The sequence below is a fragment of the Rutidosis leptorrhynchoides genome, chromosome 3 (assembly GCF_046630445.1).
Source record: "Rutidosis leptorrhynchoides isolate AG116_Rl617_1_P2 chromosome 3, CSIRO_AGI_Rlap_v1, whole genome shotgun sequence".
NCBI classification, from domain to species: Eukaryota; Viridiplantae; Streptophyta; class Magnoliopsida; order Asterales; family Asteraceae; genus Rutidosis; species Rutidosis leptorrhynchoides.
The window spans coordinates 466918351-466937913 of record NC_092335.1 but is presented as its reverse complement, the minus strand read 5'-3'; positions in this window follow the sequence as shown (position 1 = coordinate 466937913).

The following is a 19563-nucleotide window of genomic DNA, read 5'->3' as shown; positions in this document are numbered from 1 at the left end:
TCACATATTTTTGTACAAATAACTGAAAATACTTTTGCTTTGGACTAAACTAAAAAGTTTTACCTGATTTACTGTAAGAAAGATGGATCTATACGATGAATCAATTCCATCATTAAAAGGAAGTAAAGTCTTCCGAAAAAGACACGCGCTTCTTGATTTAGGTCAAGAAGTTGTCGTCCAGACCAGCTGTAGGTTGGCGAAAAATCTAGAAAAGTCATCACTAAAATCAGCAGAAAATCCACGGACCTCAGCATTAAACAGGGTCGCTAAGTGGTCAGATTTATCCTAACCATGAGAAGGATTTATCTCGTACAATGGGGGGGCACCATGCAAATTAGCTAGATAAGACTAATGAATCAGATCCCCAGAAAGGATAATCTCCTTAAAGATTAAAAATTAGCTTTTAAGCCTGATATTACTCAATCCTTGAGATTGACCTTAAAGATTGAGAATTACAAACTCATGGAATTCAATGATATCTAAACTCGAGCTTGAACGAGAAAATATTTTGATCAAAATTACAAACCGATTTGTTTTCTGAAAACCCTATTTTCAATGCGTTCATTACCATTGAACGTAAAATCCTAGGAATTCACCTGGAATTCATTAGGTCACCTGAACTAAATCGGGTGTCAACCGTAAGAACGGTGGTTGCATAGCATGGTCAAAGACAGGACCTTGTGCCAGACCGACAAATTATAAGGGTGAGCTTTACTATTGCTCCTACAAAGGATAGTAATTGCGTCCGACACGTTATAGACCATAATTAAAAGCATGTCAGGGGACATTGCCTTAACAGTTGCTTGTTCAACGCTTTCCTTTACAACCGGACGGTAGTTTACCGAAAGGTAATATACAGGACAAGTAAACTGGACGTGTTGCTTTCCAAATACAAGGTTAGCAAGTGGGTGACACAAAACCGCAAGTTTTGAGCTAAAATTTTCAAATCTGAAACCCACCAAACCCACAAAAATATTTTGCAAACACCGGTGAAGGGTTATTCCGGAAAACTTATCTAGGGTAAAAGCTAGATTTAATTTTCAAAAGATCAAATGTTTTCATAAAGATCCAATTTCCTTAATGGATCTAAATTTTTATAGTCATGTGGGACTGTAAACCATATCGTTACTACCATTGTTTATACCGCCGTAAAGAAATCACTGATGTACAAAGTGTGAAGAATAAAGAAGTGATTCTAGTATTTCAAGACTATATTGCTTGAGGACAAGCAACGCTCAAGTGTGGGAATATTTGATAATGCTAAAAACGAACATATATTTCATAGCATTATTCCTCAAGAAAGACAAGCTTTTAGTTGCAATTGTTCTATTTAAAAGTGATATTCGTTTAAATAATAAAAGGTGAAGACAAAAGACAGATTCGACGAATTGAAGACGCAAACGACCAAAAAGCTCAAAAGTACAAAATACAATCAAAGAGGTTTCAATTATTGATAAGAAACGTCTCGAAATTACAAGAGTACAAGATTCAAAACGCAAAGTACAAAATATAAAATTGTACGCAAGGACGTTCAAAAATCCGGAACTGGGACATGAGTCAACTCTCAACGCTCGACACAACGGACTAAAAATTACAAGTCAACTATGCACATAAATATAATATAATATTTAAATAATTCTTATAATTATTTATATATTATATAATATATTATAAACCGTCGGCAAGAAAGGCTCCAAACTTGTGTGAGCTGTAAAAGCAAACTCCGCGAGTTGCGGAGTTTGCAGTGCAAAAACTACGCGAGTCGCGGAGCCCCTAATTTTGAAACTGCCTATAAAGCTCGCGCATTCTGATCGTAAAAATAATCCAATATATATCCATCCTCTCTATATATATACGTAAATATTTATATTTATATTTTAATTTTAATTTTAATTTTAATTTTAATCCTAATAATAAGGGTATGTTAGCGAATATTGTAAGGGTGTAAGTCGAAATTCTGTCCGTGTAACGCTACGCTATTTTTAATCATTGTAAGTTATGTTCAACCTTTTTATATTAATGTCTCGTAGCTAAGTTATTATTATGCTTATTTAATCCGAAGTAATCATGATGTTGGGCTAATTACTAAAATTGGGTAATTGGGCTTTGTACCATAATTGGGGTTTGGACAAAAGAACGACACTTGTGGAAATTAGACTATGGGCTATTAATGGGCTTTATATTTGTTTAACTAAATGATAGTTTGTTAATGTTTATATAAAGATTTACAATTGGGCGTCCCTATAAATTACCATATACACTCGATCGGACACGATGGGCGGGGTATTTATATGTACGAATAATCGTTCATTTAACCGGACAAGGGAATGGATTAATAGCCACTAGAGTAATTAAAATAGGGGTGAAATTATGTACAAGGACACTTGGTATAATTGATAACAAAATATTAAAACCTTGGGTTACACTCAGTCGACATCCTGGTGTAATTATTAAACGAAGTATTAAAATCTTGTTACAGTTTAAGTCTCCAATTAGTTGGAATATTTAACTTCGGGTATAAGGATAATTTGACGAGGACACTAGCACTTTATATTTATGACTGATGGACTGTTATGGACAAAAATCAGACGGACATATTAAATAATCCAGGACAAAGGACAATTAACCCATGGGCATAAAACTAAAATCAACACGTCAAACATCATGATTACGGAAGTTTAAATAAGCATAATTCTTTTATTTCATATTTAATTTCCTTTATTTTATATTTAATTGCACTTCTAATTATCGCATTTTTATTGTTATTGTATTTAATTGCACTTTTAATTATCGTACTTTTTAATTATCGCAAGTTTATTTTATAGCACTTTTATTATTCTCAATTTCATTATCGTTATTTACTTTACGCTTTAAATGAAGTCTTGTATTTATTTATTATTTTACATTTGGTTTTAACCGCGACTAAAGTTTTAAAATCGACAAACCGGTCATTAAACAGTAAAAACCCCCCTTTATAATAATAATATTACTTATATATATTTGTATTTTTATAAAAGTAAACTAATATAGCGTTAAGCTTTGTTTAAAGATTTTCCCTGTGGAACGAACCGGACTTACTAAAAACTACACTACTGTACGATTAGGTACACTGCCTATAAGTGTTGTAGCAAGGTTTAAGTATATCCATTCTCTAAATAAATAAATATCTTGTGTAAAATTGTATCGTATTTAATAGTATTTTCTGCTAAAATATAATAGCTATTTTATATACACCTCGCATAACCATCAACGGGTCGTTTCATATATTGTTATAGTATTATTACCATTAATAATATTAACATATTTATAATTAGTATTATGATTATTATCAATAATAATAGTATTATTATCATTTTTATTATTATTATTATTATTATCTATTATTAATAGAAATATTAATAATATTAATTATATATAAAATAAATCAAGTAGGAAGAATCAAATTTTGTTCTGTGTATCTATCACCTATTTACGTTTTTTTCTCCTGCCATTAATTTGATTACAAAAATCGAATCCAAACACATTAATCCAGCCAAATTCTGTTTGATGTACATATCAATCTTTATTTTTTATTTTTATTTTTTTTCATTCTGTACGAATTTAATCGATCCTGTGAATCTTTCTTCTACTATAAACAGCCAATTTATATTTGATATTAGGAGAACTATTCAGTTCTTCCATTATCATTCTCAATTAAAACTATTACAGCTCCTTGATCGATTTTAAAATCAAAAGAAAACTTTAAAAAATAAACCGGTACCCATGTTCTATTTTATTTTTCCAAAAACTTCGATTTCGAAATCCATTTTAAAAAGTAATAAAACAGTTTTGTTAGGATTCATTTAGGTAAACTTTCTGTAAAAGATTATTTTCCAATTCTTATTATCCATCACGAATTTTAGAGTCAAACATAATTTCTTAAAAAGTCAAACAGTATGTTCATGAAGAAAATCAAACTAGTTTCGATGTTTTAAGTTAAATTGACTATTTGTAAAGTTTCTAGGAGTGATTTTCAACTTAATTCATGTTATAATTTTCATCTGAAATGTTCTAAAAATCCAAAATTGAATTCAAGTTTAATAACGAGTGTTCTTGTCTGTTATAGTTTTTTTTTTAAATTATTCTGTTTCTAATAAAAATCAAACGCCAATATAAGTGGTTTCTGTTTCTGTATAAATGCTAAAACATATTATTGGAGGTGTTGTGAGATGTCTCTGGTCGATTTTCAAATTGAATAAGAAGAAGGAGTTATTTAAAATACGGGTTATATGTAATTGGGCAATGTTTTAAATCAGAAACTGGGTGACAGCCCGATGGTTCAGAGTGTTATGGTTGTTCGAGAGGTCGGGAGTTCGAGCCTTGTTGTGGGCATTTCTTTTTGGAAAAACATTTGAAAGGGTATATATTCTTAAATTTTATTTCTATTATTATTAGTAATTATCATGATTATTATAAATGTTATTATCATTATTATTATTGTTATTATTAATTGTTGTTATTACTAGTATTGATATTGATATTATTGTTATTGTTAGTGTATTAATATAAGTATTAGTTATTATTTAGTATTATTATTATTACCATCATGATTATAATTACAATTATTATTATCATTATTGTTATTACTAATATTATCAATAAGTATTATTATTATTATAATGATTATTATTATTATCCCTAGAAAATAATATTATGACGAAAGAAGTAGTTAATATTAGGAAATAAAAAGATGAATAAGATTAGGAGTAAGACCATGAATTTAGTTAAGGTAAATACACCTGGAAAAATAATTATAAGTATGTATATATATATATATATATATATATATATATATATATATATATATAGGTGAAGATGATTATAATTAGATCATGATATCAAAATTCTTATTATTATTATTATTATTGTTATTAATATTATTATGAATATAATAAAAATTTATTATAATTTAATGGTACTTTCATAAAAATTAGTATTATTATCATTTTAAAAATAGTATAACTATTATCATTAACATAAGTATATTAATAATGTGATTATTATTATTTATTTTTTTCACTACTAATATCAATTTAGTATAATTAGAACTACAATTTGGATAAACGAATAAAATACATAAATATATATATTTAACACATATAATATAACAAAATAATTTTTTTTATAAAAGGAATATATGAAATATAAATATATTATTAATATAAAAATAACATCATTAATAAGTTATATATATAAACCCATTTGATTTCAATTATGTATATTAATAAATATACAAATGATATAGGTTCGTGAATCCGAGGACAACCCTGCATTGTTCAATATAGTCATATGTATTTTTACTACAAAATACAGTATGGTGAGTTTCATTTGCTCCCTTTTACTTTTTATATTTTTGGGACTGAGAATACATGCGCTGTTTTTACAACTGCTTTATTAAATGCTTTTGAAATATATTTTGAACTGCGAGTACATGAAATGCTTTTATAAATGTTTGACGAAATAGACACAAGTAATTGAAACTACATTCTATGGCTGAATGATCGAAATCGAATATGCCCCTTTTTTATTAAGTCTGGTAATCTAAGAATTAGGGAACAGACACCCTAATTGACGCGAATCCTAAAGATAGATCTATCGGGCCCAACAAGCCCCATCCAAAGTACCGGATGCTTTAGTACTTTGAAATTAATATCATGTCCGAAGGAGGATCCCAGAATGATGGGGATATTCTTATATGTATATTGTGAATGTCGGTTACCAGGTGTTCAATCCATATGAATGATATTTTTGTCTCTATGCATGGGACGTATGTTTATGAGAAATTGAAATATGGAATCTTGTGGTCTATTAAAATTATAAAATGATTATTTATGATAAACTAATGAACTCACCAACCTTTTGGTTGACACTTTAAAGCATGTTTATTCTCAGGTATGAAAGAAATCTTCCGCTGTGCATTTGCTCATATTAGAGATATTACTTGGAGTCATTCATGACATATTTCAAAAGACGTTGCATTCGAGTCGTCGAGTTCTTCAAGATTATTATTAAGTAAATTATAGTTGGATATTTTATGAAATGGTATGCATGCCGTCAACTTTTGATGAAATGAAAGTTTGTCTTTTAAAAACGAATGCAATGTTTGTAAAATGTATCATAGAGAGGTCAAGTACCTCGTGATGTAACTAAATGTAATGTATTCGCCCAGATGGATTGGGACGGGGCACTACAGGTGGTATCAGAGCGGTGGTCTTAGCGAACCAGGTCATGCATTAGTATGTCTAACTGATAATTGTTTAGATGCATTATTGAGTCTGGACTTCGACCGTGTCTGCATGTCAAAAGTTTTGCTTATCATTTCTAGTCGGAAATCATCTGCATATCATCCTTAGGAAATTACCTGCTTATCATTCTTAGTCTAGACACATCTTACCGCAATGATTGCATGAATAGTGTATAGACAAAATTCGTATCTTAGCGTATCTGCTAATTCATATCTTAGCATATCTGTTACTGTAGACTTTGCCTGAAAACTTCCGTAGATTCCTCCGTAACTTATGGGATTTTAGTATTATATATGCATATGTAAATTATGTATTGCAGGGTACTAATCTACATCCTATTCTATTCCTTATCCAAAAATCCTTCATCTAATCGTACGAGATGAGTCCCTCAACCAGTTCGAGTCCCTTAGATTCCGATAACTATTCCGATAGTTATTCCGACAGTTATTCCGACATAGAGTTTCACTCAAGCTCCGAAAGCAGTGTCACCGGAATGAATCAACCAATCAGCCATCTCCAATTCATCTGATGGTTTCGTAGTCGACTAAATCAATGGAGACGAGAAGAAGGCGATCCTTTCCACTCACCAACCTGCGCTCTTGGTGAAGAACCTGAAGCACTTACCGGCGAATCTGTTCGTAACACCATTTTCTCTCTCATTTCCAGAGTGTCTCGCCACGACTATATCACAAGTCAGATTCAAAACCTTATTCATTCGCTCGTTCATACCGACAATCATCCCGGAGTAATAAAGTCAATGAGTTTCGCGCCCGGGTTGTAGCCTTGGAAAATATGGTGCAAAATGTACCAGCTTCAACAACAGCACCGGCAACACCGGTACCACCAACAACAACATTCGCAACATAAGCCTCAACACTACACGCCTCAAACTCACATTCGGTACCTCCAGCATAATCATCATACTACATGATGTCCTACATCGAATATCTTCGTTCGACATGGCGATTATGTAATCTCTAATGTTTTAGAGATTATATATATTCTAGTTCTAAACGTAAACCAAATGAGTTTAATATCATATTAACTCATTAAATTCATGATTACATCTGAAGAAAATATATACGTATCTATATGTTTTCATAAAGATTATAACTAAAATTCTTTTGTACAAACTGTTAATGGTGAAAATATTTTAACGGGTAGGTAATACTCGAGGAATATTTAGATTTCACCTTAATAAGTTACATTGTACATTCGTTAAAGCTGATTCAACAGTCATTTACAATCCTACTTACATCCATCGATATACGTATCCGTTCACCACAGAATAACTATTTTCATTCAATTTCATATTTGGATTTTGACCTATCAGAATCCAACAAGTGGCATAATGAAGAAAATATTGGACAAAATAAAATTTGTTAGAAACAAACAAATTTAACTATGAGAGAAATTTTGTTAAGAATTCACGCTAACTATTCCTAGCTAATTGTTCCTAGCTAACTGATTACATTTTATTTATCGCAATTTAATTATCGCAATTTACATTCTCGCAATTTTATTTATTGTCATTTAATTTCTGTTATTTACTTTACGCACTTTATTTATCGTCACTTAAATTTCTGTTATTTATATTACGCACTTTAAATATCGGGACACGTATACAAGGTTTTGACATATCATATCGACGCATCTATATATATTATTTAGAATCACCATAGACACTCTATATGCTGTAATGATCGAGTTCGCTATACAGGGTTGAGGTTGATTCTACAATAATATATATAGTTTGAGTTGTGATCGAGTCTGAGACATGTACACGGGTCACGATACGTATTAATCAATTCAAATATTATATATTAAACTATATATAAATTATTGGACTGTCAACTGTGGACTATCGATTATGGACTAACAACACTGAACAATTTAAAAAGAATTAAAATATTGATTATAACATATGAAACTAAACAATTCTTCAAGTTTGCCACTTGATCTCATCTTAAACCTCATTTGTATCTTGACGATTACAATTTGCGTTCAAACCTCTCATGATTCTTGAAAACACCTCAATTGAGAGAATGAACCAACCACACTTCATTTACGGAGGGAAAGATCTATGCATATAGTTATGCACCTGAAAACACTCGGCAACTGAGTAAACGTTTAAAACGTAGCTATGCTAATTTCTTAGTGTTATTATTACCCAAAATAACTTTGCAATCCCTTTCCAAATTAGCAAATTTTATCACAGCTCCAACAAGTCAACTTTGGCTTTTCGTTCGAAACAACCTTATTATAACTTTGATATATAAGTTTATCTTTCGTCATCGTTACCAGGGAACTGTTTATATTCCACCACATTAGAAGTAAACTTACCAGCAACTTCATTGATCTTTGACTTTCCGAAAAATCATTATTGTTCGTTGAAACTCTATCATGTACTCATCTACATCTTGTAACAATAATTGTCATACCAATTATAGGGAATCAGCAATCAGTACTTTGAAAACTCACAGCATATCTACATCAACCGTTATATGTATAACATTTATCTCTTAGGATTATGATCTTTCATTCTAAAATTCTGAAAAGCACTCAGTCTACAAATTAATACGCTGAATGTTGAAAAAGCTGAATGAAGCAGCAGAAATCGTAGACAACCGTAAACGACCTTAATCATTGGAAGTGATGATAAAGAATATTATGTTGGAAAAGCTCAGAAAAGTTGGAACTGGAAAACGGATTGAGCTAACCACGAAGGAGACCAAGGACAAATACAAGGACCATATCCTATATTCAAAGAATCCAGGTAGTTCTAGATTCGATGAAATCTTTAGAGAATATCCTGCTCCGAAGTCATGTTAAAATCTTGCGGAAAATCTTTCTCCATCAACCATCGAACTTAGAGATTCCAAAATATCATCATAAATATCTTCGATATTTCTGAAGATATTTTCATAAATATTCTCGTCCGAAATTATTTATCTCTTCGTGCTATCCATATTACATCATAAAGGAAACTACCTTAGTTTCTAAATTTCTTTAAAATTCGAGTTTGAATTATGAATGTTTTTGAAGAAGTGTTGGGAACTGAAGCATGAGTTAGTATAATATAATAACACTTGATCAACGTGATTATATTACAGTAAGTCATGCTGAGTTTCTAATAAAACGTGATGATGGTTCACAGTAGATTATACCATCATCATGTGTCATGTTACATAACTCTTACATTCTGTTTAACTTCTGAACATATCAAGAAAAGGTATTCTTGATGGTTCTATCTTCTGTGATGTTGATAAATTTGAAAATCAAATCGTGCTATCACGTTCATTCCTGCTTAGAACATTATAATCATTCGAAACTCTATATCTACGAATTTTTGACCATTATTCGGTTGACTTAAAGTCGGGAAAAGAAGACAAGAGTATGAAACTCCGAAATATAAGGGAAAATACAAAGCCCAACAACAACACCGAAATTAAAAACTGTGGATATCAGTGTGTATAGCAATATAAAGACACGGGAGGATTATAAATACAATAATCACTAGAGCATAGTATAAATAAACAGATTCTTCCGGTGGAAGTTGGAAAAGAAGGACGATCATTGCGATAGACAGGATGAGGAAAAGGATTAGAACTGGATTAAGCATTTTCACAATCTTTTCAATTTGGGAATTGAGTATAGGAATGGTGAGAATAATGGAAAGGAAGAGATTAATTTATAATGGGAATATCAGACAGAGTTATCGAAGTAGATCACCGTATTTAATTATAGAGATCTTAATTTCCTTACTCGCCGAAGAATCAAATCTTTTAGATTTTGAAGATGTTCTTTGAATCCCTTGAATTCTGGAATTCAACCAAGACAACGTCAGAAGCTAAGACGCACCTTATTTTCTAAATTCAACCCTGACTACGTCAAAAGCTAAGGCAAATCTTATTTTTTCTCATTTCAATCTTTTGTGATAGCTTCATTCGTGCTCTTCGAATAATCGAATTATTTTATCTGTATCATTCAATAATGATAAAACTCTATTTATCAGCTCTTACTCGTCGGGGAAACATATTTATTGTTAGCCATGACGACCTTACTCAAATTTCGGGACGAAATTTCTTTAACGGGTGGGTACTGTGATGACCCGGGAATTTCCGACCAAATTTAAACCTGAATCTTATTTGATTTCGATACGATAAGTAAAGTATTTAATGATTGAGTCTTAAAACTTTGAACTATTTTATACACTCAACTAACCCTCGACTATTCCCAACGATTCACGAACCACTATTTGTAATTATAAAAGTATATATATATATATATATATATATATATATATATATATATAATAATAATAATAATAATAATAATAATAATAGTTGGAGATAATAAAATATAAATTAAATATTAAAATTTAATATGTAATAATATATAAGATAATAATGTTGTATATGTATATTGTAATACATATTAATTATTTATTATATACTATTATATATAATATATAGTTATTAGATACTACCTAATTAGTAAATTGTAATATTAACATATTTAATTACAAGTTAAATTATAATTGTCATTATTATTCAGTACTATTAAAAATTATTAAAAGTTATTATATACATTTGATTTATTATATTACTAATATTATTGTTATCAATACTAATAACATTATTATTATTATAAATAGTAATAAAAATTATGATCTTGGTTATTATTAAGATTATTATTATCATTATTACTACTATTATCATAGTTATCATCATCAATATTATAAAAACAAATACAATTTATTATTATTATTATTATCATTAATTTTCTTATTAATTGTACTATTTAAATTTTATTATCAGTATTACTATCTTAAATATATAATCTATAAATATGAACTTGATATATATTGTTATAGTATTATTACCATTAATAATATTTACATATTTATAATTAGTATTATGATTATTATCAATAATAATAGTATTATTATCATTTTTATTATTATTATTATTATTATTATTATTATTATTATTATTATCTATTATTAATAGAAATATTAATAATATTAATTATATATAAAATAAATCAAGGAGGAAGAATCAAATTTTGTTGTGTGTATCTATCACCTGTTTACATTTTTGTCTCCTGCCTTTAATTTGATTACAAAAATCGAATCCAAACACAGTAATCCAGACAAATTCTGTTAGATGTACATATCAATCTTTATTTATTTTATTTTTATTTTTTTTCATTCTGTACGAATTTAATCGATCATGTGAATCTTTCTTCTACTATAAACAGCCAATTTATATTTGATATTAGGAGAACTATTCAGTTCTTCCATTATCATTCTCAATTAAAACTATTACAGCTCCTTGATCGATTTTAAAATCAAAAGAAAACTTTAAAAAATAAACCGGTACCCCTGTTCTATTTTATTTTTCCAAAAACTTCGATTTCGAAATCCATTTTAAAAAGTAATAAAACAGTTTTGTTAGGATTCATTTAGGTAAACTTTCTGCAAAAGATTATTTTCCAATTCTTATTATCCATCATGAATTTTAGAGTCAAACATAATTTCTTAAAAAGTCGAACAGTCTGTTCATGAAGAAATTCGAACTAGTTTAGATGTTTTAAGTTAAATTGACTATTTGTAAAGTTTCTAGGAGTGATTTTCAACTTAATTCATGTTATAATTTTCATCTAAAACGTTCTAAAAATCCAAAATTGAATTCAAGTTTAATAACGAGTGTTCTTGTCTGTTATAGTTTTTTTTTTAAATTATTCTGTTTCTAATAAAAATCAAACGCCAATATAAGTGGTTTCTGTTTCTGTATAAATGCTAAAACATATTATTGGAGGTGTTGTGAGATGTCTCTGGTCGATTTTCAAATTGAAGAAGAAGAAGGAGTTATTTAAAATACGGGTTATATGTAATTGGGCACTGTTTTAAATCAGAAACTGGGTGACAGGCCGATGGTTCAGAGTGTTATTGTTGTTCGAGAGGTCGGGAGTTCGAGCCTTGTTGTGGGCATTTCTTTTTGGAAAAACATTTGAAAGGGTATATATTCTTAAATTTTATTTCTATTATTATTAGTAATTATCATGATTATTATAAATGTTATTATCATTATTATTATTGTTATTATTAATTGTTGTTATTACTAGTATTGATATTGATATTAATGTTATTGTTAGTGTATTAATATAAGTATTAGTTATTATTTAGTATTATTATTATTATTACCATCATGATTATAATTACAATTATTATTATCATTATTGTTATTACTAATATTATCAATAAGTATTATTATTATTATTATGATTATTATTATTATTATTATCACTAGAAAATAATATTATGACGAAAGAAGTAGTTAATATTAGGAAATAAAAAGATGAATAAGATTAGGAGTAAGACCATGAATTTAGTTAAGGTAAATACACCCGGAAAAATAATTATAAGTATGTGTACGATTATATATATATATATATATATATATATATATATATATATATATATATATATATATATATATATATATATATATATATATATATATATATATATATATATATATATATATATAGGTGAAGATGATTATAATTAGATCATGATATCAAAATTCTTATTATTATTATTATTGTTATTAATATTATTATGAATATAATAAAAATTTATTATAATTTAATGGTACTTTCATAAAAATTAGTATTATTATCATTTTAAAAATAGTATAACTATTATCATTAACATAAGTATATTAATAATGTGATTATTATTATTATTATTTTTCACTACTAATATCAATTTAGTATAATTAGAACTACAATTTGGATAAACGAATAAAATACATAAATATATATATTTAACACATATAATATAACAAAATAATTTTTTTTATAAAAGGAATATATGAAATATAAATTTATTATTAATATAAAAATAACATCATTAATAAGTTATATATATAAACCCATTTGATTTCAATTATGTATATTAATAAATATACAAATGATATAGGTTCGTGAATCTGAGGACAACCCTGCATTGTTCAATATAGTCATATGCATTTTTACTACAAAATACAGTATGGTGAGTTTCATTTGCTCCCTTTTACTTTTTATATTTTTGGGACTGAGAATACATGCGCTGTTTTTACAACTGCTTTATTAAATGCTTTTGAAATATATTTTGAACTGGAGTACATGAAATGCTTTTATAAATGTTTGACGAAATAGACACAAGTAATTGAAACTACATTCTATGGTTGAATGATCGAAATCGAATATGCCCCTTTTTTATTAAGTTTGGTAATCTAAGAATTAGGGAACAGACACCCTAATTGACGTGAATCCTAAAGATAGATCTATCGGGCCCAACAAGCTCCATCCAAAGTACCGGATGCTTTAGTACTTCGAAATTTATATCATGTCCGAAGGAGGATCCCGGAATGATGGGGATATTCTTATATGTATATTGTGAATATCGGTTACCAGGTGTTCAATCCATATGAATGATATTTTTGTCTCTATGCATGGGACGTATGTTTATGAGAAATGGAAATATGGAATCTTGTGGTCTATTAAAATTATGAAATGATTATTTATGATAAACTAATGAACTCACCAACCTTTTGGTTGACACTTTAAAGCATGTTTATTCTCAGGTATGAAAGAAATCTTTCGCTGTGTATTTGCTCATATTAGAGATATTACTTGGAGTCATTCATGACATATTTCAAAAGACGTTGCATTCGAGTCGTCGAGTTCTTCAAGATTATTATTAAGTAAATTATAGTTGGATATTTTATGAAATGGTATGCATGCCGTCAACTTTTGATGAAATGAAAGTTTGTCTTTTAAAAACGAATGCAATGTTTGTAAAATGTATCATATAGAGGTCAAGTACCTCGCGATGTAACCAAATGTAATGAATCCGTCCAGATGGATTGGGACGGGGCACTACACCATCACTACTTTGGATCTATAAGCATACATTGATTGTTCATTACTGTTGTAAAAAAAACAAATTAAAGTAAACTATGATAATCCATCGGTAAAATTTTATATTGTATATTAAAAAAGAAATTTAATTATAAAATTTTGATAAATTTATTCTAGAGAAAAATATGGTAAGTTTTTATTCTATAGAAAAATATGGTAAGTTTATTCTAGAGAAAATATGATGTAGAGAAAAATATGATAAGTTTATTCTAGAGAAAAATATGAAGGTTACACGTGGCATAATTAAAGGAGGTAATTTCATGTGGCGTAATTAAATTTGATAGTGACACGTAGGATTATTGGCACGTGCTTTATATAATGTATAGATAGATAGATTGTATATCGTCAATAATAATCCATTTAGAATATACATGAAACTGAGTCTTAAGTTTTCTCCAACCGTAGATAATAAATTTTGAAATATAGTTTTTGTAAAAAGATTTGACAATATGTATATAAATAAAACCTTTATATTTTATATCTTTATGACAGAAAATAAAAGTATTTAAACATAAAATCTATAAATATATTAAAGAACCTAAATTTAGATATTAATTTAATTTTTTATTAAAGTAAATGCATGCATTAAGTGATAAGTAATAATTTTGACATTTTTACTTTTAATACATACATATTAATATTATTAAGTGTAAGTTATTATTTTTTAACCTTTTTACCATTCATTAGTGTCATTTAATATAATGGTATTACTTCCAAAATTCAAGTTTTAATGTATTTTAGATACTTCATCCGTCCCAAATTAATAAACCTATTTTGACATATAAAAATTCTTTTTTTAACTTTGACTTTAGATATACATATATTTTTTGTGTTATATAATATTTGATGAATATTATACAGATGAAAGCACATATCAAACTGAATATATTAATATAAATTTCATCAAATATTATATAACACAAAAAGTTACTTAAAGTTAAAGATAAGAAATTAAACCTTTAAAAAGTCAAAACATAACTATTAATTTAAGACGGAGAGAGTAATAACAAATAAATAAATATATAATAATAACCTAATTATATAAAAAAATTAGATTTAATTTGTTTGACTTTGAATTTATTTTAATTAGTCATTTTACCGAAAGGTAATAGAATATAAGTTTATCTACTTTTGATATAATCAGATTTAATCATACGTATTCTTATATTTTTATATTATTATCGAAATAATCATATTAATATTTTCAAAAAATTCCTATATGTTATAATTCAGTAGGCTTATAACTACCTTTAGTGGATTGGTTCTTGAATATAGACTTTGAAAATCTTAAGAACAAGAGTATATGAGTAAAGAGAGAAATTTTCTTGTAAGAATGAGCAAGTATTATGCTTGCTTGAAGGTCTATTTATAGCAAGAATTCAAGTACTTTAGGTAATACAATAACATTAATTTTGTGTATCAAAATTGACTATCCACTCTATTATATTTATATTCTATATATTATAACACTCCCCCTTGGATAGCAATTTTGCTTCATTAGAAATAAACTAGTACTGCCTCGTTAAAAACCTTGCTAAAGAAAAACCCAGTGGGATAAAAACTTTAGTCAAGGGAAAAAGAGTGCAGTATAGAGTTGACTCCCCCTCAAGTAGACATCGTTGAGTCGTCACATCTTTTGAACTTGCCTCATGCCAATATTGTGAACGTGTGTTCTGAAAATAGTAGTTGGAAGTGCTTTGGTAAAAAGAGTTTTTTGCTAGATTGAACGTATATCATTTCAATCTGGTCGTCCTTGATGAGATCTTAAGTGTATGAGAAGAATCTAGGAGGTATGTGTTTTGTTCGGTCACTTTTGATATACCCTTCTTTCATCTGTGCTATGCAAGCCGCATTATCTTCATAGATAGTTGTTGGGCTTTTATGACGTTCTAGTTCACAAGAATCAGTAATGAGTTGTGTCATTGATCTCAACCAAAAACATTCCCGAGTAGCTTCATGTAATACAATCACTTCGGCATGATTTGATGATGTTGCAACAAGTGTTTGTTTTTAAGAACGTCATGATATTGTGGTACCTCCATTTAGGAATACTTATCCAGTTTGAGATTTAATATTATGTGGATCAGATAAATATCCTGCATCTATATAACCAACCAAATCTTGTTTTGAATCGTTAGAGTAAAATAATCATAAATCAGTAGTTCCTCAAGGGTATCGAAACATGTGTTTGATCCTATTCCAGTGTCTTTTTGGAAGGAATTGAGTTGAACCTTGGTAACAAATTAACTGCAAAAGAAATGTCAGTTCTTGTATAATTTGTAAGATACATAAGAGCTCCAATTGCACTAAGATATGGTACTTCCGGTCCAAGAATATCTTCATGATCTTCACATGGACGAAATGGATCAGTTTCAACATTGAGTGATCTAACAACCATAGGAGTACTTAATGGTTTTGCCTTGTCCATATTGAAACGTTTCAAAATCTTTTCAGTATATGTTGTTTGATGTACAAGTAAACCATTAGGCATATGCTCAATTTGTAAACCAAGGCAATACTTGGTTTTTCCGAGATCTTTCATTTCAAATTCTCTCTTTAGAAGTTGAATGGCTTCATAGATCTCTTTATTTGTACCTATGATGTTAAGATCATCAACATAAACAGCTATGATCACATATCCGGATGTTGTTTTCTTAATGAAAACACAAGGGCAAGTAAGGTTATTTGTATACCCTTTGCTTATCAAGTAATCACTTAATCGATTATACCACATACGTCCCGATTGTTTTAACCCATATAAAGATCTTTGTAATTTAATCGAATACATTTCTTTGGGTTTTGCATTTGATGCTTCTGGTACCTTAAATCCTTCAGGTATCTTCATATATATATCACTATCAAGTGATCCATATAGGTAAGCAGTCACAACATCCATGAGATGCATTTCTAAATTTTTAGAAACTGCCAGACTGATTAAGTACCTAAAAGTAATTGCATCCATAACAGGGGAATAAGTTTCTTCATAATCAATTCCCGGTCTTTGAGAAAAACCTTGAGCTACAAGTCTAGCTTTATACCTTGTAACTTCATTTTTCTCATTTCTTTTTCGGACAAAAATCCATCTGTATCCTACAGGTTTCACATCTTTAGGAGTGAGAATGATGGATCCAAAAACTTTTCTTTTATTGAGTGATTCTAATTCAGCTCGTATTGCTTCTTTCCATTGAGCCCAATCATGTCTATTTTGACATTCAACCATAGATGTTGGTTCTGGATCATCATCATTATTCATGATGTCATATGCAACATTAAATGAAAATTTCTCATCAAGATTTTTCATTTCATTTCGGTTCCATAATATTTTTGAATATGCATAATTGATTGCAATTTCTGTATTGACATCATCAATCTCCTCTGCAGTAGGAGTACTGATTTGTGGTTCTTCTTGAACACTTTCTTTTACTTCATTATCAGCTGATTTTCTTTTTCGAGGATTTTTATCCTTTGAACCAATTGGTCTTCCACGTTTATGACGTGGCAAAGATTCATGAGTGACGTTATTGCCAGCTTTTGGAATTTCAATTCGAGCTGGAGTATTTACTGCTGGTATATATGATTTTGTCACCGTTTTTGTATCTGTAAATGCATCAGGCAATTGATTTGCAAGTTCTTGTATATGCATTATCTTTTGAACTTCTGTCTCGCATTCTTTTGTGCGACGATCAAGATACTTTAATTGAGGTTCACACCATGAAACATCATTTTCTTTATTTTTCATTTCTCCCCCTAATCTAGGGAACAATGTTTCATTAAAATGACAATCAGCAAAACATGCTGTGGCCTGTGAAAACGTCACCTGTCATAGGTTCAATATACCTTAAGATTGAAGATGTTTCATATCCAACATATATTCTCAACCTCCTTTGAGGACCCATTTTTGTACGTTGTGGTGTCGCAATTGGAACATACATTGCACAACCAAATGTTCTAAGGTGGGAAATATTTGGCTCTCGGCCAAAATCAAGTTGTATGGGAGAATATTTATGAGTTGCACTTTGTCTAATGTGAAATAATATCGCAGCATGTAAATTTGCATGTCCCCATATATATCACCTTGAATTCTTTTAAGAAACATTGGTGATTCTTTCTCAATGTGTTTTTCATTAATCACCATATGTGCTTTTCATTAATCACCATATGTGCTTTTTAATTAATGCTTTTTCATTAATCACCATATGTGCTTTTTCATTAATCACCATATGTGCTTTTCATTAATCATCATATGTGCTTTTTCATTAATCATCATATGTGCTTTTTCATTAATCACCATATGTGCCTTTTCATTAATCATCATATGTGCTTTTTCATTAATCACCATATGTGCTTTTCATTAATTATCATATGTGCTTTTTCTTTTCTTTTGGGACTTATTTGTAGAGCTAAATAAGATGTTCATGTATTCAAGAAATAGTTACGCACAAGGAATTTAAATGATTCCAAACTTTAATCGCGCTCACAATTTGAGCATCATCTTCCCTTTCATTAACCTCGCAAGGTTCAGTGTGGTCAGACAAAAGAGCATCTTTTGCTGCCAACGTTTAAAGTCCACTCCAACTATGATCCAAGATCCAAAGTTCGTAATCAAATTATTACGATGCATACATTCTTATATATATTAATAACTGTATTAATGAAACAACCTGATTAGCGGATCTGTCTAACTTTCAGCTTTCCATATTTGACCCGATATATATCGTTCTGTTTACGTATTATACATTGTACCAAATAACACACAATAATAGATAATAACATGTATTTAAATATTATCCAATATTTAAATAAATCAATGTTTACATATAGGTACACATTTAATCCATTATCCTTATCAATTATGTATAAAACTTGAACTAATCATTATCAATATCTCGTACATGCTCATATGTAAACATACAATTTAAAGAGCATGATATAATATGATTCTAATTCTAACTAAGTTAAAATGATCAGAAACTTATATTAGTAAATGAAACTACCCGTATATGATATATGTAATCATAATCAGGCTATATCAACTTAAATCAAACCTCAACTGAAATAAGTAAACAATATTTTTGGAACAAATATTTTAGTTAATATATCAAAATAAATTTTGAACTGTAACCCTCTTAAGAAAATTAGCAATCTTTATGAACAGCAATGAAATCAGAATATTATCATTGACAAAAGTAACATGTGGCATATAATAAAATATATTAACCGAATATTTTTCAAACCAAGATAGCTCTAAATATAATAGAGTATGTACATATACATACATGCTAATCAACAACCAAAATAAATATGCACA